Source organism: Lithobates pipiens, unplaced genomic scaffold, assembly GCF_037356315.1.
Source record: "Lithobates pipiens isolate NorthernLeopardFrog02 unplaced genomic scaffold, aLitPip1_a1.2 Scaffold_23, whole genome shotgun sequence".
Lineage (NCBI taxonomy): Eukaryota > Metazoa > Chordata > Amphibia > Anura > Ranidae > Lithobates > Lithobates pipiens.
In genome coordinates, this window is record NW_027507785.1 from 147,388,628 (window position 1) to 147,415,501 (window position 26,874).

The following is a 26,874-nucleotide window of genomic DNA, read 5'->3' on the forward strand; positions in this document are numbered from 1 at the left end:
CATATTGTTATTTATACACATCACTTATTTCTTTCACCTATTCAAATAGGTGCCTTTTAGCGCAGCATTTATTGTATTTATGTTATGTGGACTTGGTTTGTTTGTATGCTAGCAGCTGGGCTGTGTTCCTCACAGAATATTTTATAGTTTTTTCACTTTTCTTTTCACTAGTTTATGTTTGAATTAGCGTGGTGTGTTTTCTTTTGTTTTGACAAAACAACACCACCTAAGGTCTGTCCATGACAGGACCTCAAGGTTTGGGCGTTCCCTGGATGGGTAGGACAAGACTTCAAAAAGTGACATGCCTGGCCACAATAATGGCACAATCTCTCTCTCCTCCTAAAGGCTCTCTCATCCGCAGAGAGATGCGTGAAGCCCAAGTGCATGGGTTCATCTTCACTGAACGACTTGGTACCAGGAGGCATGGGAGGTGAGGGAGGCATGGGTGGGACTGCAAAGCTCGGAGGCAAACGTACAGGAGGCTTCCGCAAGTGCTCCTTCAAAGAAGATCTTTCTCTGAGTCTGGAGTCAATAAGGATGGCAAACAAGATCAAGCTCTCCAGCTCAGTGGGTATATCTCAGGCTGCTATCTCATCCTTGATGGAATTCGAGAGACTATGAGAAAAAGCAGCTACGAGGGCCTCATTGTTCCAAGCAACCTCTGCTGCCAGAGTACGGATGGCGTAGTCGGCAACAGTTCTCGTACTCTGTTTGATGGATATGAGGCACTTGGCAGCAGAAGCAAAGCGTGCAGGAACATCAAATACCCTTTTAAAGGAGGCCACAAAGTCAGGGTAACTCAAGACAATAGGTTTTTGCATCTTCCATAGAAGGTTTGCTCAGGCCAAGGCTCTCTCAGAAAGCAAAGATATCACAAAACCTACTTTGCTTCTGTCCGTGGGAAACGCCTGGGGCAGCATTTCAAAGTAAATCTCAACCTGGTTGAGAAACCCTCTGCATTGAACTGGATCGCCCCCAAATCGCTGGGGAAGCGGAGTGGAACCAGACATATCTCTTATAGAGGTAATTGTCAGGGAACTCACCGTGTGAATGTCCATCCCTGTGTAGCAGCGGTTTATTTTTGTTCCAATGGCCATGCGCGGTGTCCCCGTCCGTCAAAGGCGAATGAGTTCCGTAACGGACAGACGCACGCTCACGCCAATACGAACACGTGGACACACTCGTGCCAACCGAACGTATGTGCGTACTCACGCATGACCGTGTCCACCAATCCTGCCACATCTCACCATATATAAACAGGATCCTGACCTGATACCAGTGCTGGATCATCTTCAGCTTGTCCCTGAGATACCTGATCGTTGTTTGTAACCGTGACCTTGTTCCTGATTACCCGGTTTGCTCGACTATTCTTTTGGATCATCACTGCTTACTACCTGGATTATTACTGACCTCGGCTTGGACTTCCTACTTCGGCTTGCTTCCAGATTTTTGTACCTTGCTGCCAGCACGTTACCAGACCCCTGCTCATCCTTGATTACGTATCTGCCTTCCGTTCCTGTACCTCATTGCCAGCCAGTTGCCAACCTTGCTTGTTCCTGACGTGCAGTGTTTTCCTCATACCTGCTTGGCTTCCACTGAATACCTCCGGTGACCAGTCTACACCTCTTCCTCCATGAGGATCCAGTGTCTTCAAGCCTTCATCTTCAAATCCGCAGGCACCTGCACCCTTTCGCTGCCTCAACACTCCCTGTCCCCACTTCCAGAGGTGTTGAGACCAGAACCGTGCAAGAAGCCACCCCCAGTAGTCTGACTCCGCTGTAAGGTACATGACAGTACGATCCAGCCATAATGGAGTCCAACAGGGGGGCCTCACCTTTTGGAAGCCTTGTGACAACAGATCTACACCCTTACCCAAGCAGTCCAGGGCCTGCAAGATGGTTATCACCAACTTGAGCAGAGAGTGGAGTCATTGACACCAAGCACAGCTGCTTCCCAAGGGGCCACAGCATCCCGGTCCTCCGGTCTGGCAACTTCAGCATCTGCACCTGCAGTGGTGGTGCCACCCCCAGAGCCTTGAGTTCCTACTCCAGAGAGGTTTTCCGGAGATCGCAGTCCATTCCGTGCCTTCAGGAATGCTTGCAAGTTATATTTTCTGCTACAGCCTTGTACCTTCTCCCTGGAAAGCACAAAGGTGTGATTCATCGTTTCCTTACTTCAGGGGGAACCCTAAACCTGGGCTCACCGCTTATTGGAACAGGCCAGCCCTCTGTTAGATACTATGGACTCTTTTTTGAATGAAATGGCTAAGTAGTACGATGACCCTCAGCGTGCCATACCTGCAAAGGCCAGTCTCCATGCTCTCCAGCAGTGTCGCAGACCCATAGAGGACTACGTAATGGACTTCAGGCGGTGGAGTTCTGATACTCAGTGGAACGCCGCCGCCCTCCTTTACCAGTTCTGCATTGGACTTTCCGAGGCTCTAAAAGATGAGTTGGCCCGTGTCGGAGTTCCCAGTTCTTTGTAGGACCTAATCCAAGTATCAATTCAAATAGATTGTCACCTAAGGGAGCAGAGATCTGAGAGAATCAGCCAAATTCGTCCCACATTAATGTTGCCTAAGGTCCCGGATCATCCTCCCATTCCTATGTCTCATGTACCTGCTACCACCTCTGAAGCCCCAGAGCCAATGCAAATAGGCTTGCTTCGTTCACCGTTATCTACGGATGAAAAGCAGCGCTGACGCCAGAACAATCTCTGTCTCTATTGTGGAGAAGCTGGTCATTATGCAAATACGTGCCCAAACAAGACCCATAAATTCAATCCTTGACCTCATGAACCCAATGCATTGCCTTTGACAAAATCTATTCACATCACTGTTCCCATTTCCTTACAGCTTCCAGAAGGAACACTCCAGGTCCAAGCTATAGTTGATTCTGGCGCCTGTAGCTGCTTCATCGATCATGCTCTCGTTCTTCAACACAAAATACCATTGATGCCCAAGCAACGCCAACTTTCCATATACGGCTAGCGGATGGATCAAACATCAGATCTTGCCCCATTACCCATGAGACTCAACTATTATCAGCCAACATATTACCCGATCATCAAGAACTACTCCGCCTGGATGTTATTTCCTTGCCACTATTTCCAATCATTCTGGGAATGCCCTGGCTACAAGCCCATAATCCCCAAATAAACTGGGTGACTGGGGAGGTGGTTTTTCAGTCTGCTTGCTGCCTCCAGAACTGCCATAAGATCTCCCACCATTTGGTCCCAGTCATTGCCTGCTCAGGGCCTACATCTGAGACCCAAAGACTGGTCCCAGCTACATATCATAGTTTCTTAGACGTTTTTGACAAACAAAAGGCTGACACTCTTCCTCCTCATCGGTTTTATGATTGCCCAATTTAATTATTGCCAGGAGCTGAAATTCCTTTCGGAAGGATCTTTCCCTTATCGGAACCTGAACTTCTGGTCATTAAAGAATATATCAACGAGAATCTCAAGAAGGGATTCATCCGACACTCCTCTTCTCCAGCTGGTGCCGGAATATTCTTCGTCGAGAAGAAGGATCATTCTATCCGCCCATATGTGGACTACAGGGATTTGAACAAAGTAACAATTAAAAATCGCTATCCCCTTCCATTGATCCCGGAATCATTCCAGAGACTTTGGTCGGCAAGAATATTTACAAAGCTGGATTTATGAGGGGCCTATAATTTGATCAGAATCCGTAAGGGGGATGAGTGGAAAGCGGCTTTCCGGACACGCTTTGGCCACTTTGAGTACCTGGACATGCCATTTGGACTTTCTGGCAATAAAATCAGCCTTAGAAGAATGGCGGTATCTCCTGGAAGGGGCAACACACCCAATATTGATCTTCACAGATCATAAAAATTTAGAGTATCTCAGAACGGCCAAACGCCTCAGGCCCCGGCAAGCGAGATAGGCTCTTTTCTTTTCTCGTTTTAATTTCCATATAACTTACAGACCAGGATCCAAAAACAGTAAACCTGATGCGTTATCCCGCATGTTCACAGACACTGAAGTTTCATCTCCTCCGGACACTATCCTGCAAGCTGGGAATTTCTTACTAACCCAACCTAGTTTCTTATCACAGGTTTGTCAGTCCTCCCGAGGAACATCAGTCTCCCCAGATACAAACCTCCAAGAGAAGGATGGACTCTTCTGGCAGAGAGATAAACTTTTCATCCCTCAAGATCTCCTCACTTCTGTCCTACAGGTCTGTCATGACTATCCCCTGGCAGGTCACTTTGGGGGTCACAAGACTATGAATCTAGTTCAAAGACACTTCTGGTGGCCAAATCTTACAAAGGACTGTAGGGACTATGTCAACTCTTGTCCAACCTGCCTCAGAAATAAAAATAGCAAAAATAAAGCATGGGGACTGTTGAGACCGCTACCTATTCATGAAAGACCATGGGATAAAATCGCAATGGATTTTATTGTTGAACTCCCTCCATCTGAAGGGTTCTCTTCTATCATTGTAGTGGTGGATCGTTTTTCGAAAATGCAACTGAGACAGCCAGAATATTCATTAGAGAAGTTGTTAGGCTTCATGGAATTCCCAGTGATATTGTTTCTGACCGTGGAGTTCAATTCACATCAAAATTCTGGAAGTCGTTGTGTGAAGCACTAGGTATTAGACAAAATTTTTCCTCAGCCTATCATCCCCAAAATAACGGGCAGACAGAACGTATTAACCAAACGTTGGAGCAGTACTTACGTTGTTTCACTTCCTTTTCCCAGGAAGATTGGGCCTCATTACTACCTCTGGCGGAATTTTCATTCAATAATTCTACTCACTCTGCCACAAATTAGTCACCATTCTTTTCTAATTACGGTTTTCATCCTTCTTTTCTGCAAACATTTATACTGGATTCTCATGTACCAGCTGTCCAGGATAGGCTAAATTTCTTTGTTACCAACAATCAGGTACTTAAGGAAACCATTTCCAAGGCACAGGAGGACAATAAAAGATTCTTCAACAAGAAGAGAATGGGGGAATTGGACTTAAAGGCCGTGATCGTGCATGGTTTTTAACTGCGAACCTGAAACTGGCATGTCCCTCTAAAAAATTGGGACCCAGATATTTGGGGCCTTTCCCAATTAAGAAGAAAATCAATCCAGTGGCCTATGAACTTGAACTTCCAGACTCATTCATGATCCATCCTCTGTTCCATGCTTCTTTACTTAAACCTTATGTACCCAATTCCTTTCCAGATCATGAGATAGGCCCTCCAGAAGCTGTGATGGTAGATGGGGAGGAGGAGTTCTAGATCAAAGCCATTTTGGATTACAGGAAACGACAAGGACAAAACCAATATTTAATCAAATGGAAAGGCTTTGGTCCTGAAGAGAATTCCTGGGAGCCCGAAGCAAACCTCCATGCCCAGAGGCTCATACGGGCCTTTCATCGTTCCCAAGGTTTGGTTGGAAGAGGCATCTGGAGGCTGCCCTTAAGGGGGGGCACGGTCAGGGAACTCACCATGTGAATGTCCGTCCCCGTGTAGCAGCGGTTTATTTTTGTTCCAAGGGCCATGCGCAGTGTTCCCATCAAAGGCGAATGAGTTCCGGAACGAACGGACGCATGCTCACGCCAATACGAACACGTGGACGCACTCGCGCCAACCAAACGTATGTGTGTACTCACGCACGCACGACCACGTCCACCAATCCTGGCACATCTCACAATATATAAACAGGATTCTGACCTGATACCAGTGCTGGATCATCTTCAGCTTGTCCCTGAAATACCTGATCGTTGTTTGTACCTGTGACCTTGTTCCTGATTACCCGGCTTGCTCGACTATTCTTTTGGATCATCCCTGCTTACTACTTCCTGGATTATAACTGACCTCGGTTTAAACTTCCTACTTCGGCTTGCTTCCTGAATTTTGTACCTCACTTCCAGCACGTTACCAGACCCCTGCTCGTCCTTGACTACGTATCTGCCTTCCGTTCCTGTACCTTATTGCCAGCCAGTTGCTTGTTCCTGACGTGCAGTGTTTTCCTCATACCTGCTTGGCTTCCACTGAATACCTCCAGTAACCAGTCTACACCTCTTCCTCCGTGAGGATCCAGGGTCTTCAAGCCTTCATCTTCAAATCCGCAGGCACCTGCACCCTTTCGCTGTCTCAACACTCCCTGTCCCCACTTCCAGGGGTGTTGAGAACAGAACCGTGCAAGAGGCCACCCCCAGCAGTCTGACTCCGCTGTAAGGTACGTGACAGGTAATACTTGAGGCAGGTGCCTGCACAGAGATTGGCGTAGCAGCAGGGACAGCCTGCAACTCAGGTTGTACCGGAGCAGCCACAGTGGGGGATTCCAGGTGAGCCGTGCGACTCAGGAGCGTTTTGTAACGGTATGGTAAACTGATCCATGTGGTGATCTTGCTCATCCAATCTGGAAAAAATATTACCAACAAGTGGATTGACTGTATCTTCTGAATTCGTGGCCTTCGCCTACTGTCAGAAACCATGAATCAGACCGAGACAGAAGTACAATTAACTCACACTTGTTTATTAATAAAAAATAAAAAAGGTAAATAGAGTAAGCATAGTCAAAGCCAGAGTCCAGTAACCGGATCGAGTAGTCAGCCAGTCCAGAGTCCAATAACCAGATCGGGTAATCAGCCAGGCCAGAAGTCAGGGATCCTTCTGTGTTTAAACAGAACCACAGGAGATGGTTACTTGTGATGTGACCAAGGCAAAGGCAGAGATGAAGTGACTTGGACAGCTTTAAGTAGGCAGGTCAGACGAGCAGGATCAGGAACAGCTTGGTGACTGTGGAGAGAAATGAGAGCTGGCAAATAGCCGACAGCTGAGCAGCCAGCCCAGAGAAGTAAGGGCTAATCCAGCCCCGACAGTGCATCTTCCAAATTTGGCTTTTGTCAAAATATAAAACTATTTTTTAAAATATAAAAATCGATCCTAGCTAGTTTTGTGTGTTTCAGATTCTCCCTAAAACATCAATGATGTTCTTCATTTTTTTGTTGAACCTCATTGATGTTTTTCTTGAGATTATCTAAATTGCAATTGCACCCCATTGTATCCCCGATGAGTATCTGGGCACTTTGTCTGGTAAAATGCGATTCTTCTTCCACAACATCCACATCACCTAAAAATAAACCAAAAAACATACCATGTATTATAAAAATGCAGGCATACATCTATTACCTGAAGCTGTGGTCTCAGACACTCACCTGTTATGGTGCTAATTTCGCCAATTTCAACAACCTCTCCTTCTCTGCTTGTGCTTTTGGGATTTTCCCTTCTTTGGGAGCTGTGGGGTCCCTGGTGTCCTCAGATGTCCTGAGTTTTCTCTCCCCTATGAGAATGTAAAAAAGGAATACTTGGCACACTGATATTTGAGGGCAGAAATAGGAATATGAAACATTGCTTGGAAGTGTCGTACAATTTTCTTTTTTGGCAGTTCAAAGTTGAAAACATTATTTTAAAGACTTTCTAAAGCTGGAATACTTACCTGTTTTGTGCAAGTTTGACAGATGGAGACACCCCTATAGTATCCACTGGGTGTGCTGGTGTCCTACACAGATTACAAGATTACACAGGACTGGATTAAGAATATATCCAAATTGCTTATAAAAAATACCTGAAAATCCATCAGGCCCCTGACTTTTACCTGGTTTCAAGGATTTGATGACCTGAGTAACTTCTGCCAATGAGAAAGGATTCAGAAGACTCTTTGCCTTCTCCTCAGACACACTGGGCTAGCTGGTGCTATGGCTGTAATCATAAAGTTGGGGGTAACTGAATCTATCTGGTGTTGATATGATTGAATCGTTTAAATGATATAATGAAGAACAGTAATCATGAAAAGTGGAAGCTATTTGTTCAGTAGCACATACAAGGCCCTGCTAAGGGCAATAAACCTTAGGAATGTAACATCTGGGCTGGTTCTTAGAAATTGAGCGTGCAAAGAGCTTTACTACACTTATTTCCATATTCATAAAAAACATGTTGCGTGCATTCCTTATGTTTCAAAAAGTCCTGATCAAGTAGTGAATACAATTCGGATCTCTTTTGTTGAAGAGATTTAAAAGGTAAAGGCCTCTAAGTTTTGTTTATGTTTCAATTCAAGTTCATGGATCTCTTCCAGCAAGGAGGCCATAGTAGAGGACTTCTTTCTTTTCTTTTTTTTTTTTTTTTTTTTAAGTTCAATAATAATATTTATTATCTGCTGTTATTTTATGTTCCATTACAGCAATGTTCTGAGAAAGTGGTCCGGAATTCATTTCACAAAGATCCAATTTATTTCTCAGATTCATAAAATATGGCAATAAAACAATACATACAAATAATGACAGTATAACCACTAGAACTGTTTTGCAGAACTTAGGCCTCATGCACACTAGGCTCTTCTAAATGCCTTTCTCCTGATAGAAAAGCAGCGTTTAAAATGCGCCTAAAGCCTCATTTTTAAAACATGATTAGACGCGTTAAGGCTTATCAAGTATTTTGTGGTTTATTTAGTTGACTGGCTAGAATAATAATGTATTCTAGCTATCAATATGAACAAATGCTCAAGCGCTGATTGCACCTTGTGTCTAGATGTGTTTAGATGCATTAACATATGTTTAGGTACATTAGGCATTTTTTTTCTGCCCAAACGCTCCTCTCTTGAACGTGATATTGCGTTCAGAATTTTGCCCCTAAGACCCCTTTCACACCACACCGCCCATAGTGTCGGCGGTAAAACGCCGCTATTTTTAGCTGTGTTTTACCACCGGATTTGCGGCGCATTTCGGCCCCTAGCGGGGCGCTTTTACCCCCGCTAGCGGCCGAGAAACGGTTAAAACTGCCGGCAATACGCCGCAATAGCGGCGTTTTGCCGGCGGTATTACAGCGCTGCCCCATTGATTTCAATGGGGAGCAGCGGTGGAGGAGCCTCCAAAGAAGCTGCTGGCAGGACTTTTCTCTGACGTCCTGCCAGCGCACCGATGTAGTGTGAAAGCCCTCGGGCTTTCACACTACAAACAATGGTGCAGCTTTTTTAGGGCGGATTGCAGGCGCTATTTCTAAAGCTATAGCTCCTGCAAAATGCCCCGGTGTGAAAGGGGTCTTAAGACCAGTAAATGCCTATGTATATATCGACAAAAAAAGGCTAACAGAGGGGTGTTTAGGGGCAGTTCACCTTTTTTTTGTTTCAATATTTTTTATTGAATTTTCAAATTGAACAAGCATGTAGTATGTCAAATAAATAACCTTTGTACACAGTTCTGAAAAGTAAATTTGCATTGTTACAAAATCACATGTATATTTGTGTTAGTTTAACTTCAATTATAATGCCGATTGATCAAATTATACATAGTACAGTGTCGTTTTTAGGCAATTTTATATAATTTACTCCAGGTTTCCCAGTGTTTGTCGAATGTTTTACATGACAAGGAGTTGATAGCCAATGGGCGTTCAAAGGTTCGATTTCTATTGACCAGAGTGATCACCTCAGATGTGTTGATGGCTGTGGTGTTTTTCCAGTTACGAAAGATAAGATTGCAGGGTTGATAATAATATGTGTGTGGTGGTCGCTCTACGATCAGGTGGAAATTTCTCTATCCCAATATTTAGGATTGCTAGGGCTGGTGTTGTTAAAATCCCTATAGTTGAGGAGATAATTCTAAAGGTGTCATTCCAAAGACTGGTTATGCTCGGGCATTCCCATAGTATGTGTAATAAATTGCCTATTTGTCCGCACGGTCTCCAGCACATGGACGCTTCTGTAAAGAAGGTAGCAAGTCTATAAGGCATATAGTGCCATCCGTTGGTGATTTTAAGTGTCATTTCCTAGTGATTTATACAGTGTGAAGTTATGTATATCGTTTTAAAGGCGTGTTTCCACTGTTCATTTGAGAATGTAGTATTTAGACCACTTTCCCACTTCCTAATGGCCGTTGTCTTATGAAAAGGGTGTTTATTTTGAATGAGGTTATAAAATAATGATATACCCTTAGCAAGGGGAGGCTTTCTCATGTAGAACAGCCATGCTGTAGAGGGCAAACTGAATTTAAGTCCTTGGGAAGTGGGAAATGCATAGGTAAGAGAATAGTAGTTTATCGTGTAGGTGGTATGTGGCCATTATTTGTTCAGGAGACTTGGGAGTTGTTCCTGTAAACATATCTTGGATATTGTTTAATACCCCTGCTAGGAGGTTCTTTGTAGGCAGCATAGGTATTTTAGCTCCTAAGAGGGTAATTGGGAGATCGTATGTTAAAATTGTGAAAATATCATACTGCGCTGTCCTAAAGGTGATAAACACTCACTTAACTGCTGCAGCTAAATTATGTGAGATACCCACAGTACCATGCCATTCCAAACCTATTAGCTGCGCTGAAAAAGTGTTTCTTACATGACTAATCACACAAAAACATTGATATACAAATATGAATAATTGGGATCAATCGGTGAAATGACACAATCCCCAAAGTGATCAATATTTGTGAAATAACTATATGCACAAATTCTCAAAGCGTCCAATCAGACAGGTGAAAAAAATAATAAATGAAAAAAGAGTCCTCCAAATATGCTTATATCTTTATTAGTCTATTCCTCGTGACATCACATGAAAAATGTACACCTGGAAAGTAGTGACCCGTTCCAAGCGAGAAATCCTCCACCTCTGCACACACTGTCGCTTACCAGATTTTATGATCTCTTTTTAGGGAGATCTACACAGGCATGTAATCCTTTCACAGGCAGGAGTTCACTTTCAGGCTCTCAAGAACGGCTCTCATAGAAACGTCACAGATGACACAGAAATGTTCTAGGCAATGTTCCTCCCCCATGCGGAAAACAAAAATGCCTCCATAGTGTAATTCGTACACACAATGATTTATTTAAAATAAGATTGCACTTACACATATATTCTTTCTCGTACACGCTCAAGATGAAACAAACAAGCTGGCCGACTCAATTAGACGCTGCCCGTGTCTTCCGGGTCCAGTGCAGTACGCGGTGACGTCAGCACGTCACTCCTCCCTACGCCGTTTCGTCACAACTGACGTCTTCCAGGGGACCCGGAAGACACGGGCAGCGTCTAATTCCATTCCAGTGTAATTTGCAGCCCATTCAAATAAGTGGGCTGTCAAAATGCACCACAGGGGAAAAATGTGGGAAATGCACAGGAGTGTGTGCTGCATTACTGTGTGATCCTGGAGTGAATTGGCCCCAAGTTTTCGTCAAAACTGCCTTACTTTTTAATGGCCTTGCTAGGTTAGCTCGCAAAAAGAGCGTGTTGTGCCCAGTGATCTTTGATTTCTCCCATGTTGATCAGGTAAACTTCCACCACTCTAACGTTGCCTACCCCAAAACTAGATGGACTAGTGTCTTTCTTCAACCTGACTAAATAAATACCTATATAACTATAAAAGTGTACAATGCCTTTAAAAAGTATTTACAATCCACTAACTTTCACTTTTGTGGACTGCTTGGTCTATTTAAGGAAGTTGAAAATTAAACTTGGCAGAAAAATGAAAAATAATTCAACACTCAGTTGGTATCTCTCCCTCAGCGTTCATGGAAAGTTGTTACTTTAAAATAACAAAAAGCAGCTACTATGATAATAAAACACTAAGGCAGAAATATGTCACAGCAACAATACCATAACAATAGCAGAGCTAAAATAATCCAAACATTTTAGGATTTTTTTAAAGTTCACTAAAATTGTTAAATAAGTATGAAGTCCACTTTATATAAAATGAGGCAGATGTAAATGTAGGATTGTCCATCACAGAAAATGTTGCAGATAATAATTCAAAACAATCGCCTCCTCCACACTACACTTGTCACAATCCCCCTGGGAAATACATTTACCAGATTATACTGGGTTACATGCCTATTTGTCAATGGATGATGTCTGCTCACTGCATACACTCCATCAGAAGATACTGAGTTATACACTTGACTTGCAATGGGTGTTGTCAGCTCTCTGCATGTAATCCATCTAGATGTTTGCTCGTAACAGGCAGAGAACAAAGATACACATATCGTAATCCAGTACTAAAATGTATTTATTATAGGTTTGCTTAAGATTGCACACTTAGGCCGCGTACACACGGGCGGACTGTCCGCCCAACTAGGTTCGTCAAACAGTTTGACAAACAGTCCGTTCAAAATTAGCATGAACGGACTTGACCACACACGACGAACGAACAGTCCGCTGAAAACTTGCGCGATGACGTGAACGGCACGTACGACGGAACGAGAAATTCGAAGTCCAATACACTGCAATGCAACCTTCGCCGTGTAAATTCTTTCTGAGCATGCGCGAGACTTAGTTTGTCGAACAAGCCTACACACGAGCGGACTGTCCGCTCAAACCAAGTTTCAGCGGACAGTCTTACGGAAATTCCGAAAAACTTTGTTCGTCAGACTGTCCGCTGAAACTGTCCGCTGAAGCCCACACACGAGCGGACTGTCCGCTGAAACACTGTTCAGCGGACAAAGTTGGGCGAACAGTCCGCCCGTGTGTACACGGCCTTACAATGTAATTCAAAATAAAAGGTCATGTAACAACAATGTATCAAAGTCGATATCTCCTGACTACCTCTCGCAGTTTCTGCGATATTCCCGGGTAAGGCAAGCAGGAAAGCCGACGATGGGACAATGGGGCGTGACCGGAGGTGGATGTGAGAGGACGGTTCTCCCTCCCTCTGCCCCACACACCTGAGACACCTGAGAGGCTGATGGGGATATGGAAGCTAGCAGGGGATGTGTGAGAGGCATCAGCCTGTGCTAAAAATATTTCCTAAATGCTCCTCTCCCCAACACAATCCCACTAGCCTGGACAAGCTGTGCTTATGATGAGAGATCTCTTCCTCCCTTGCAGGTCAGAGTACTACGAGGAGACTAGTTCCAGCAGCCACAGCGTGTATGCCAGACACAGAGCTAAGAGCAGTGAACCGTGTCTGAGGATCATCCCATGTGCGCTGAATGCAGGTGAAACCCCTATTTTCTTTTTCTCCCCCATTCTCTGCTTTCTCTGACTTTTTTTCTTTTTTTCTCTTGCACACTGCCAGCCTGGACTGTGTTTATCATTGATATGCTAACAGCGCTGAGCTGCTGACACACTAAGGGAGCAAACCTTTATTATTTAGTGTGATATCCTCAAGAAACAGTGTGTGATAAGGAGCTGGATGATGGGACAGATCTAACTGCAGTTTAAATGTATGTAGAGAGCAGAGGCTTGGAGGATTAACCCCTGCAGCACTGGATGAGAGGCAAAAGCCAGTTTTTTTGTTTTTTTTTGTCTTTTTTTTCCTTTCATTACCACTATTTCCTGCTTATCAGCCATGCAAATTGGATCTGAGCCAAAGTGGAAGACAAGCGGACGCAGTTGGTAGCTTTAAGGATGATATGCTAAAAATATATAGCACCAAAACCTGATCCAGTCTGTTATCTTAGTGTACAGGTAGCACATTGCATTACTGGTGTTTCATATCCAAACGCTTAAGCTTGAGAGACTTTTTAAGGTAACCCCTCAGCTGTATTTCCTATTGCTAATCTTGCCATATATACGCCACAGGTTATATATACCAAACTTAGTAAATCCAACATGTGAGCATTGTCTCCCTCTATTACCCTGGACTTAGCGGACTTATTGTATATAATTTCCACCCTATTCTCAGTACATCTAACAAATCGCATGCTGAGAAAAGAGCCGTGTAGAGATAGAGCACTCCATTTTACTCCTCCCCCCACTATCTCCCGGCGTAGATTTTGGAAACTGGACTGTGAAGAGTAATCCTCTTGAACTGTGGTGGATCGCTTTTCTCCCCTTTCCACCTTGGAATTTATTTATTTTTTATTTTTTGCTTATTGGTCCAGCGTATTACGCTATTTAGGTGGCAGGCTTTAGGGGACAGTGGAGGAGGGGAAAAAGGGGGATTGAGATAAATATTTTTTGGTAATTAAGCCACCCGACTATATGTTATTATGCCATTGCAGCGCACCACAAAAGTAAGCCAGGCAGCAGCAGCTAAACTGGGGAAATTTGCACACGCACAAGGTCGACTTTCTGAGCAGAGCTCCCCTAAAAACGGTCGAGAATTTAGCATGTTGTCCAAACCACAGACCGGGGCCTCTGCTCCCACCACAAGAAAGAGTCAGGGACATGGACAGGTAACTCCTGTGAAGGCAGTGAATCCCCCTGCAGGAAACCCTTTGGGGGAGAGTATGGAGGATGCTCAAACGCGGTCATTATAACCAACTAAAATGGTAGCTCTGGGGGAAGCAGAACCATCATTGAGGGAAGTACTGAACGCAATTAACTCTTGAAAAACTTCCATAAATGAAATGGCTGCCCAGCTTCAAACTATTCAGGAAGACATGTCCCTCATTAGGCATGACATGCAAAAAGTATGCGTAAGGACTACCACCCTGGAGGGGAGGGTCAGCCTATTAGACGACTTGAACTCTCCTAAACGGGAGATAAGGACTATAAGGGAACAGATGGCTAACTACCAGATAAAGGTCGACGAAATGGAGAACAGGATGCGAAGGAAGAACGTGAGGATAGTGGGACTCCCAGAACGTAGTGAGGGTACAGATCCCACTACATTTTTGGAAAAATGGTTTAAAGACTTATTTGGAGAACAGTCCTTCTCACCCCTTTCTGTGCTGGAAAGAGTTCATAGGGTCCCCTCTAGACCTCCCAAATCAGGAGCCCTTCCAAGACCCTTATTGGTAAAACTGCTTTACTATAAAGATAAAGTAATTATACTAAATAAAGCCAGAGAAATGGGTAATATTCTTCTGTACCCAGATTTCTCACCTGATCTGCAAAAAAGAAGGGCTAAGTTTGGAGAAGTCAAACGTAAATTGCAACGATTAAAATTTAACTATGTACTGCTATACCCGGCAAGACTACGTATAAACGCCCCCCCCCCCCCCCCCCGGGGGGGACTGTGTTTTTCGATACCCCGGAGGGAGTGGAGAACTGGATAGTAACCTATAGTGGGAGACTGTAGACCAATCTGACTATATTGCCCTGGACTTTTATTAGCAATATGATTTTGTTTAAGACACAAACCACTACACTGTTGAATAATTTAGGGAGAGAGGAGGGTGTTGGCGGTGGAAAGGGTGAGGGAACAACGAGCATACCACCCCATGTTTCTAAGGGGTGGAGCGAAGAGTTCTCTATTTGTGTTGTCTGTTTTGCTACATTTGTCTTGTCCTGTTTGTTTATTTTATTAAATGTGGGCTGTATGGTTTTCTGGGGGGGGGGGGGGATAGGGAGGGAAGAGTGTGAGAACACAAGTTTAAAGTTGATAACACTTAAATTGCTAGATGAATGCAAAGGTCACATTAGGAAGCCCCAAAATAGGCCCAGTGGGCAGGTGAATGGTGTGCATAGGTGTATGAGATGGAACAAGTGGGTTGTTTGGTACAAAAGACTGTGTGAACACAATTATAGGCATGAGAGGAGGTACGGATGTATGGGATGGAATGAGTGGTGGGTCTGGCACAAAAGTTTGTTCGATTTAAGTTACAGGTATGAGAAGAGAGACTATGGAGTCACAAAAAATGATACGTGAAAACTAAATTTGAAAAGGCACTGGTTAGATTCACTAAAAAAATTAAACTTTGGTTATGCGCACCCAGATTAAAAAATAAATTTTGTGCTCATGGAATGTCCGGGGAATGGGAGATACAGAGAAGAAAGCAGCAGTTCTCCTGATTGCAAAGACATACGAGGTGGCTATCCTTTGTTTGCAGGAGACACATCTTACTAAAATCTCTATTCCTGTCATGGTTATGCAGTGATCTTCCTGTGTTTGCTTACCTCCCCTCATGTCTTCAGCCTAAGAGCCCAGCCACTTCCACCTGGTGGTTTTTATAACCTCTCCTCTAAGCATGGCTCCCCCCCAGGCCCTATCAGGGAGCCCTATATTAACCTGTGCACTGCAGGCCATCAGTGCTGATCAACCATTGTGTATTCCTTTGTGTGTTAGCTTCCTGTTTCCTGCCGTGTGCTCTGCTTCTGTTTTCCGTTACTGACTTTGGCGTGTCTTGACTATCCCTGTTTGCCTGTGATCCTGACCTTTTGGCGTGTACCAAACTATTCTTGTCTGCTTGTGGCCCGACCTTGGCTTTGTCCCTCACCATCCCTAACCTCCTTTTGCCTACTGTGGGTGTGAGCTGGGGGACCATCCTCACCACTGGAGGCGCTGGTGAACACCTGCTGGCTCTTAGACTCCGCGCCCCAGGGAATCTTACGCTCTAACCCCAGTGGGATCTGTCCCCCGTCTGCAGCAGTCAGCCGTAGGGTCCACAACCTTGCGGTGCACTCCTGATCCCTACGGCGTGCACCTGTCACCTCGCCTCAAGGTGACCTGACAATTTCCCAATTGAGATGGAGAGATTACAGTACACAGTTCCATTCAGTACACACCTCCTATTGTAGGGGGGTGAGTATATTTGTTAGATCAGGGGTGGCTTTCTCTTGTATGCAGGCTAAGGTGGATGAATATGGGAGATTTATTTTTTATTCTGTAAGATTGAGAACAGAGTCCGTGTATTAAGAAATGTGTACCTCCCTCCACCCTTTAACGTTTCGATCCTTTGTGAGCTTGCCAAGTTTGTTGTGGATAAGCCGAAAGTCCTGGTGATAGTAACGGGGGACTTCAATGTGGTAATGGACCGGAGACTAGATAGGTTCCCCCCGGGGACACTAACGGGTGGTGTCACGGATATCCCCCCCCATCCCCCCACACATTCGACACTCTCCAGGATCGGCCTAGTGCTGGGAAATGACGAAATGATGTCTATCATAAAGAGTGTGAACTACAGACCAAGGGGTCTGTCGGACCATTCCCCAGTGACAATATCACTAGAGCTGGGCGAGCGTAACTATCCTGGGGAGTGGAGGATAAACCCATTTTGGATCGAACTGATGGAGGATCCGAACGAGATATTGGCATCAATGGGGGAGTTTCTCGATTTGAATAGAGGTACTGCCTCAGAAGGAATAGCATGGGACACTCTGAAGGCTTTCTTAAGAGGCATAATGATCCAACAAATCTCAAAAATTAAAAAACAGACTAAGGAGTGGGAGAGACTGATAGGGGAGAGGGTAACTACAGCAGAGGAACAGTATATCAATGGCCCAACACCGGATAGACTTAGGAAATGGATAGAGGAACAACAAAATTATCGATTAATGACCCTTAGAAAAATAGAGAATAAACATCTCTTCCAGAAACAATTTGCCTTTGGAGAGGGGGAAAGTGCGGCACGTATGCTGGCACAATTAGTCAGGGTGAACTCCACCCCATCCTTTATACACACGATAACTATAGGAGATGGAAGGGTATCCTCATATACTCCAGAAATAGTGGGCAAGTTTAAAGAATATTATGAGAACTTGTATAGATCACAACAGGAGGAAATGGGGGATGAAATGGACAGCTTTCTCAGGGATCTGAATTTCCCCTGTCTTGATGAGACAGATAGAACTGAGTTAGATAGACCTATAACGATAGAGGAAATACAAAAGGTCACTATTGAGATGGCACAACAGAAATCCCCGGGCCCAGACGGACTCTCGACTGAGATATATATCGGCAGTATGAGAAGGTATTGCTTCCCGAGCTGTTGAGGGTATTGAATTGGTCATTAATGAGGGGAGAGCTCCCCTCATCGATGATGGAATCCACCATAATCACCATACACAGGGAGGGTAAAGACCCACTTGATCCTGCCTCATATAGGTCTATCACTTTATTAAACACTGACATAAAAATACTGGTAAAAGTCTTGGCGGCTAAGGTGAACAAGGTTATATTGAAACTCATCCACCCTGATCAATCAGGTTTTATACCCGGAAGAACTACTAGCACAAATATAAGGAGGGTATACCGTATATACTCGAGTATAGGCCGACCCGAGTATAAGCCGAGGCCCCCAATTTACCCCCAAAAAACTGGGAAACCTATTGACTCGTGTATAAGCCGAGGGTGAGATATGCCTGTCCATCCCTGTGTGTGTGTGTCCATCCATCCATCCATCCCTGTGTGTGTGTGTGTCCATCCATCCATCCATCCCTGTGTGTGTGTGTGTCCATCCATCCATCCCTGTGTGTGTGTGTGTCCATCCATGTGTGTGTGTGTGTGTGTGTCCATCCATGTGTGTGTGTGTGTGTGTGTGTCCATCCGTGTGTGTGTGTGTGTGTGTGTGTGTGTGTGTGTGTGTGTGTGTGTGTGTGTGTGTGTGGCCTTGTGTGTCCAGCCTACCTGTGTCCCGAGCCTCCGTCCGGTCCCGAGCCTCCGTCCGGTCCCGTCCCGTCCCGAGCCTCCGTCCGGTCCCGTCCCGTCCCGAGCCTCCGTCCGGTCCCGTCCCGTCCCGAGACTCCGTCCGGTCCCGTCCCGTCCCGAGACTCCGTCCGGTCCCGTCCCGTCCCGAGCCGAGCCTCCGTCCGGTCCCGTCCCAGGATCACCGCTCTTCGTCGGCGCCCATTCCCCTGTTCAAATGCCGCGCCTCCCTGTCTGTGATAGGCGGAACACAATTTCCCAGCAGTCTGTGTTCCGCCTATCACGGACATCCTCTTATCCTCGTCCGTAGTATGAGGATGAGCGGATGTCCGTGATAGGCGGAACACAGACTGCTGGGAAATTGTGTTCCGCCTATCACAGACAGGGAGGCGCGGCTTTTGAAAGTTAGAATGGCCGCTGTCTGTCTGCTCGACACGCTGTTCGGGCAGACAGACGGCGATGACTCGAGTATAAGCCGAGGGGGGCACTTTCAGCCTCAAAAAAGAGGCTGAAAATCTCGGCTTATACTCGAGTATATACGGTACTTGAATCTTCAGGTCCCTACGGATGAGAGTGGAGAGAGGGCTATTTTGTCTTTAGATGCCGTCAAGGCTTTCGATAGTCTTGAGTGGCAGTATCTCTGGAGAGTTATGGAGACGGCCCAATTTGGACCGGGTTTCATGAAATGGGTAAAAATGCTTTATAGGGCACCAGAAGCCAGAGTAAAGGTGAATAATGAAAAGTCTGATAAATTTAGACTGGGGAGGGGGACAAGACAAGGGTGTCCCTTGTCACCTCTCCTCTTTGCCCTTGCAATTGAACCTCTGGCCATTGCCCTGCGGTCTTCTGCTCAGGTGAAAGGTCTTAGAAGGGGAGACTTGGAAGAAAAAGTAGCATTATACGCGGATGACCTACTGTTATTCCTTGGCGATATAAAGGATTGCCTTCAGAAAGCTATGGACATTATTAACAAATTTGGACAAATTTCCGGACTTAAGATAAATTGGGAAAAATCTAGCCTTCTGCCAGTAGATCCTCTGGGAAGCCCCTTGCCTGAGGAGGTGACACAGATCCAAATAGTAAGTAAATTTAAATACCTAGGAATAAACGTATCCAGAGACCTTCAACAGTACACAGCAGATAATATAATCCCGTTACTGAATAAATTTAGGAGGAAGACAAAAGTGTGGAAACGCCCGCCATTATCTGTGGCAGGTCGCTGTAATTTAATTAAAATGATATGGATGCCGCAGCTTCTCTATGTATTGCATAACTCCCCAATTTGGTTATATAAAATGTGGTTTCAAAAGATAGACATGGTGTTCAGGGAACTGATTTGGAAGGGTGGGTCGGCAAGAATTCGATTGAGTACTTTGCAGTTACAAAAACAGGAAGGAGGAGTAGCGCTCCCACAGTCGTCCTCTGGGGTGTGACCCCCAGAGGACAATTGTTTAGTTGAAAAGCGTCGGGTGGACCCCCTTACAGACATCGCTACTTTCTGATCGTGTTATTTCGATTGAACCAAATGTGAGTGTAATTTTTGTATTATTTTTAATAAATTGGATGTTAAAACGGTATCACGCTATGCTAGTTTTCTACTTCCATGGTCTTTGATACCTGAGCCCCCTATTTTCGTGGGATGAGCACTATAGGAGGATCGCTACGGATGATTTCACGACCTGAAGACTTGCTGGAGATTACACACTAGATGTATGATTGTCTGGTTTTCTAACCTATAGGCCCATATGATTCGAGAGGCGTAAGCCTTCCTCCGAGTCCACGTCATTTGGTAAGCCTCCTCTCCCCTTCCTTATCACGGTGGTGGTGGTATTATTCTATACATCAGAAGTTGAATTTCACCTCTTTTACGTCACCTCAAGTTTGGAATTGATTGATATTACACATTTCAAGGACTGTTAGACGTTCACTTGATGGACTGTATATGTATAATTAATTTTATTTACTTTAACCTTTTGTGTGCATGAGGTTCATGCACTCTTTACCTTGGGAGTAAGATCTCTTGATATATAACAGAATTTACACATATTCTCTTCTTGTTTTGAAGTGTATGTAATTTTCTTTGCTTGAATTAGTGCCTTACTGGTACATGTGGTTTGTTGCCACCTAAGCGCCACACTTTTTTGTTTTAATTTTTGTATGTTACTGTGTAGTCTTCAGTAGTGTTGGCAGCTGGGTAGAGTACATTTGTTCATAGCGCAGTATTTTTTACACCTTGATATCTCCGAAATACAATGGAATCGAATTCTTGAACTGGCTCCGTTGGTATCACTCTCTCCCTCTCAGAGGATGTCACATCTGTTCTTATTATATAGAACTTAATATACTCCTCGTAAACCTCTTCAATTTGACCGACGGCCGGACGCAAGCTGCCCCCGGTGCGGGGACATGGAGGGAGACATGATTCACATGTTTTTGGAGATGCCCGAAGTTTATCCGCTACTGGACGGAGGTGACAGGAACCATTGATCGGGTGTTTGGAACCTCCACCAGGATGGAGGCGAATTATTGTCTCCTGGGATTAGTTAAAGGAGTTGGAAACCCAGGCAGCAGCCAGATGGCGGTTCTGAGATGCCTATTTCAGGCAAGGAAACTGATTGCCCTAAGATGGTTGTTGGTGTCGCCTCCGTCCGGTAGAGAATGGAGAAATAGCATGAATGTGGTAATTCTTAAAGAGGAAAGCGTTATATATAAAACAAGGGACTTTAAAGAAATAGGACAAGATGGGGAAACCTTGGTGGGAAGCCAGAGGGATTGATATGTGAATAATAATAGTGTGGAAAAAATATTTTAACGATGAAAAGTGACCCAATAGGAATTAAAGTAAGAGGGCAAATGAAGAGGGTGGAAGTGTGCGAGAATGGGGATGAGAGGGAAGTGTGATAGAGTGGGAATCTAGATTACATGGAACATCAGCTAGGATGGCCCTCATGATACCAATCCCCTCTTAGGCCACCCAAGATATGAACCATTCTTTTTTTTTATCTGATAAGGGGATGTGAGGGAGGGGGGGGGGACTGAGGGGATGTTTAATTTTGATGTATTTTGTAAACAAAATAAATATCTTAATAAAGAAATAAAGTAAAAAAAAAAGATATTTCCCTGCTCTGTTTGCATTAGCATATGACTTTAGCTGTAGTTTTTTTAAGGTCAGTAGGCAGCACAGTGGTGTAGTGGTTAGCACTCTCACCTAGCAGTAAGAAGGGTCGCTGGTTCAAATCCCAACCACGACACTACCTGCCTGGAGTTTGCATGTTCTCCCTGTGCCTGCGTGGGTTTTCTCCGGGTACTCCGGTTTCCTCCCACCATCCAAAGACATGCAGGTAGGTTAATTGGCTTCTGTCCAAAATTGGCCCTAGTGTATGAATGGGGACCTTGGATTGTGGGCTTCTTGAGGGTTGGGACCGACATGAGTGTGCAATGTATAGGGATAGGGACAATTGTAGACACTCACTCAGGTTGAACTGGATGGACTGGTGTCTTTATTCAACCTAACTAACTATGAAACTATGAAACTATGAAGGTGTTTATCAAATTTTTGTGATAGATGTTCTCGCAGGGATTCTCTGAGTTTATAAAGTGGGGCCGATATAGCCACTGTTGGTGCAGTTTTGTTTTGGTGTTCAATGTTGCATATGTTTGATAAGAGGGCGTTTAATTTGGTGGAATATCGCTTCTTTTCTTGAGATCCTATTTGTATGAGTATGCCCCTTGTGTAGGCCTTATGGGAGTTCCATAGTGTGAATGGATCTATTGTAGGTGTGTGAATAATTTGAAAGAAATCTCGGAGATGCTGAGAGATCACAGGGACTGTATGGGGTTCTTGTAACAATTTTGTGCTGCATCGACAATAAGATTGCGGCATGGTTAGACCAAGTTATGTTGTGTATCTGAGTAGAGCATACTCGTTGTAGGAGCCATTGATCCACCAGAAACATGTCGATGCAGGAGTATGTGCAATGCCTGGTATAAAAAAAAAAAAAGGGGTAGTCCCTTTCATTGGCATGGAAGCATATCCATGCATTGAACAGATCCTGGTTATGTAGGCTTTGAAGGGTTCTAGGTCTGTTAGGTTTCAGTGTAGTGGTATCCATATCTGGATCTACATGATTACATGGTTAGTCAGGTTGAAAAAAGACACAAGTCCATCTAGTTCAACCACAAAAAAAATAAAAATAATAATATCATACAATCCCATATACCCAATTCTATACCCACAGTTGATCCAGAGGAAGGCAAAAAACCGCAGCAGAGCGTGATCCAATTTGCTAAAGCAGGGGAAAAAATTCCTTCCTGATCCCCTGAGAGGTACCCAGTTATATTATGCATAGGGCTGGTGCAAGGATTTTTGACACCCTAGGCGAAACCTCATTTTGCCGCCCCCTGGCTCTACCTCCAACCCCACCTGCAGCGGCTATGGCAGGTGGCTGCAGATGGCTGTTCTGTGGGTAGGAACTTCTGGCTGGTACGACTGGTGGGTATCCCTGGTGGTTGCTCTCTCAGGAGAGGGAGGAGGAGGAGAGGGGTGGGGTGGACGGGGGAAGGAGGAGGAGGAGAAGGAGGGGAGGGGAGGAGAGGGAGGAAGGGGTGTAAGGGGAGAGTCGGAGGAGGAGAGGGAGGAGGAGTAAGGGGTTTTAGGAGAGGAGGAGAGGAGAGAAGGAGGAGGAGGAGGAGGAGGAGTGAGGAGTTTTAGGAGAGGAGGAGGGGAGAGAAGGAGGAGGAGGAGGAGTGAGGGGTTTTAGGAGAGGAGGAGGGGAGAGAAGGAGGAGGAGTGAGGGGTTTTAGGAAAGGAGGAGGGGGTGAAAGGAGGAGGAGGAGGAGGAGGGAGGAGGAGGAGGCGAGAGAAGAGGAAGAGAGGGGGGCAGAGGGGAGGAGAAGTGGGGGAAGACGGGGAGAGGAGAAGTGGAGGAGAGGGGGTAGGAGGATAAGGGGAGGAGGAGGAGAGGGGAAAGATTGGGAGGAAGGAGGAGAGGGATAAGGAGTGTGGGGGAGGAAAAAGGGGAGGATAGGTTCTAGGAGAGGAAGGGGAGAGGAGGAGGAGAGGGGGGAGGATTGGGAGGGAGGAGGAGAGGGATGAGGAGTGTGGGGGAGATGAGGTGTTAGGAGAGGGGTGTTAGGAGAGGATGAGGGGAAGGAGGAGGAGTGTGGGGGAGAGGTGAGGGAGGAGGAGTGGGAGGAAGGAGTGAGAGGGAGGAGAGGAATGAGGAGTGTGCAGTTGAAGTCCTCTCCGAGTATGATGTTGCCATATTGTAAAGATTAGATTTTTTGGAGAACTTTTTGTAAAAAGTGTATCTGGTGGTTGGTTGGGGTATACACTGTGGCTATCGTGTATGGTCTAGAGTTGATGTCTCCAGTGATTATAAGGTACCTGCCTCCTTCATCAATACATTTGTCTTTGAGTTGAAATGATAAGGAGCTCCTTATTGCCAGCGTCACACCTCCTTTTTTACTGTTAGGCGTGCATGCCAAGAATACGTGGGGGTATTCTCTGTGCAAGCATTTTGGCTTTTTTTGCGTTTGGAAGTGAGTCTCTTGAACACAGAGAATGTCAGTTCTATGTTTGAGGGCCTCTCTCTACATTGAGAATTGTTTGGCTGGATGGTTCAGGCCTCTTGCGTTAATAGATAAACACTTGATAGTCATCTGTGGCTTTGGGGGGTGTGATTTCTGGTAGTGTAGGATAGGTACTCACTATGTCCATTGATTCTTGCGGTGGATTTCTAAGGAGACGATGATGATGGGAAGGTTCCTTGGAAGCTGGTCTCAGCATCTGGTGACATTTTCATGCGGTTGGAGTGACTGTGTACAAAGGAGAAAAAGCAAAAGGAACAAAGGAAATAAAAGATGAAAAGAACAGTGCTGCGTATTGTATCAGGGCGATAGGAGATTAAATAGTACACTCCCTTAACCGGAGAAGCATGTGGTCATTTTTCAGACAGTTACATAGTTAGAAAGGTTGAATAAAGACAACAGTCCATCCTGAGTGAGTGTCTACAATTTTCCCTATCCCTTGCACACTCACATCGGTCCCTACCCTCAAGGAGTCCACAATCCAAGGACCCCATTCATATACTACGGCCAATTTTGGACAGAAGCCAATTAACCTACCTGCATGTCTTTGGAGCGTGGGAGGAAGCCAGAGCACCTGGAGGAAACCAACGCAGGCACAAGGAGAACATGCAAACTCCAGGCAGGTAGTGTCGTGGTTGGGATTCGAACCAGTGACCCTTTTTACTGCTAGGTGAGAGTGCTAACCACTACACCACTGTGCCACCCGTCATGAGTTACCACCGGTGTGATTTTTGTTGGCACGTTTGTGCGACACTACCTGCCATTCGGATTGAAGTGTCATCGGTTGAGAGGAAGAGGCAGACGTTATGTTTTGGTTGGATAGTATCCCCCATTGGCGTAGAGTTGTTATCCCTTCTTCCAGTGTGGTGATGGTTTTCGTGGCACCATTATGGGTGATGATTAATATTACAGGATACTTCCATTTGTGTGTTATGGAGTGCTTTTGTGATTGTCGCCAGGTTGCGGCGTCTTTACAGGGTGTGCCTGGAGCGGTCTGGTAGCAAGAGGATATCGGAGTACTGTGGAGGGATAGAATCTTGTTTGTGCACTGTCTGAATGATTCTCTTTTATATGGTAGAAGTGGACCCTCAGAAGAATATCTCCTGGAGTGCCTTCCAGGATGAATGATGGTTTGGGAATTCTGTGGATCCTGTCTATTATGAGGTCCTGTGCAGTCAGCTCAGGGACTAAAGTGGAGAATAAGGCGTGAGCATGTTGTAGGAGTTGTGTGGCAGGGACTGTCTCTGGGACCCCTGTCATTTTTATACTGTTCCTCCTACTTCTGTCCTCAAGGTCAGTGGCCTTGTCCTTCAGCCAGGTTATGTCCTCTCCCTGTGCCACATGAGCATCAACCATAGTATTGTAGGTGGAAGCATAGGTGTCCATCTGGTGTTCATTTTGGTCCACTCTGACTCCTAAGGCCTGCACTTCTTTGTAGCACTGTGTGATCTCTCTCACCATTTCAATTTGCAGAGAGGATTTGAGTGAGAGAAGAATTTCTTTTAACATGGTATCAGAAATAGGCCTATCTGCTGTGGGGAAGTCTGCTACGGGGTCATTCAGTGGTGTTGTATGCAGGATGTTCTGCGGCCTGCTTACCTCCATGTCCGGCATGTAATGCGGCCTGTCAGGAGATGCCATCTGCGGCTTAGATTTGGCTGGGCTTCTCGTGGATGGACTTGAAGTGCCTGAGGAGGATCCGCTGCCTGTGTGGGCTTCGGAGGTCCACATATGGGTTCCGCTGTGCCAGTTCGTGTGGTGAGTGGCTCTATCCTCCAACCTCTGTGTGTGAAAGCCGCTGCTACCGCCGCCATTTTGCTGGATCACACAGGATTTTTGCGTGAAGAAATCCAGCATTTTGTTAGGTCGCGGCGGGTTTTTCCTGCACCATGTCATTCCCGGATCGTTCGACGGTGTAGCGATGCTATTTGTGAGTCCGTGGAGGCTCTGCGTGCTCCGGTGGGGAAGTGTTTCTCCGGCAGCCGAGCGGAGCTCCTAGATCAAGTGGCCATCTTAGAGCTCGGTCGCCGCGCCCCCTTCTTTCTTCAATCGTGTACCATGTAAAATTAATATTGCCATCAGCACGCAATTTCATTCTTCCCCTTTATTGGCAGAGCTGTTGTATCATCTTTATGATCATTGAAAAAAGCAGAAATTGTCTCCACTATGGCCCCCCCGCTGTCAAAGAGTAATTTAATAGATTCTCATTTATCTCCACGTAAGTTTAGGTTTCATAGTAGTAGGAACCTTCACTGAGAAGTATAGTGGAAAATGATCTGACCACTTTTGTATACATGTCTCGGACCGCGGTTCCCAATCCAAAAGGCGATGGGAGACTAAGAAATAATCTATCCTGCTGTATGTATTATAGAGTAGTAGAGTAACACATAAAATCTTTATTCAGAGGGTATAAAACACCCCAAACATCTACTAACTGGGAAGAATGAAACATCCACTTCAACCTATTTAAACTAACATAAGAGACCCATTGAGGTGTCCATAGCATACTCCAAAGTTAAATTTAAATCACCTCCCAAAACTAGAACTCCTTCCTGAAAGTCCCTAAGTTTCCCTAAGACTGAGGTCAACAGTAGCTTGTCCTTGATTTGGTGCGTATATATTAGCTTTTGTTGGCTCCTTGAGGGTAGGGACTGATGTGAGTGTGCAGTGTACAGGGATAGGCAAAATTGTAGACACTCACTCAGGTTGAACTGGATGGCCTGGTGTCTTTATTCAACCTAACTAACTATGAAACTAACTAGTGTAAATAGCTGATCAAAAATGTAACATTTAAACGAAGAAGTACCTACCCACAGGGTCAATCAGGTCTTGCACATCAGAGACTGGAATAGAGGCGTGTATACCAATCGCCAAACCTTTTGATTTACCTCTTTGGATTGTGACTTATAAACCATGAGGAATGAAAGCTAGTGGGCTTTACCTGAGAGAATTTGAAGTGAGTTCCCTGCAAAAAAAAAAAAGAATGTTTACCTTTTGTTTATGCATATCATATGTTATTTGCGATTTTTTTT

At 45.2% G+C, this 26,874-nt stretch overlaps 1 long non-coding RNA gene across 1 annotated transcript; it reads right to left on the reverse strand.

The window, feature by feature from the left end:
• LOC143927946 (uncharacterized) lies at positions 1-26,874 on the reverse strand. Its single transcript, XR_013262353.1, has 4 exons — positions 26,653-26,874; positions 23,964-24,070; positions 7,187-7,311; positions 1-7,101 (listed from the first exon to the last, which is right to left on the reverse strand). It is a non-coding gene; the product is annotated as an uncharacterized LOC143927946 (long non-coding RNA).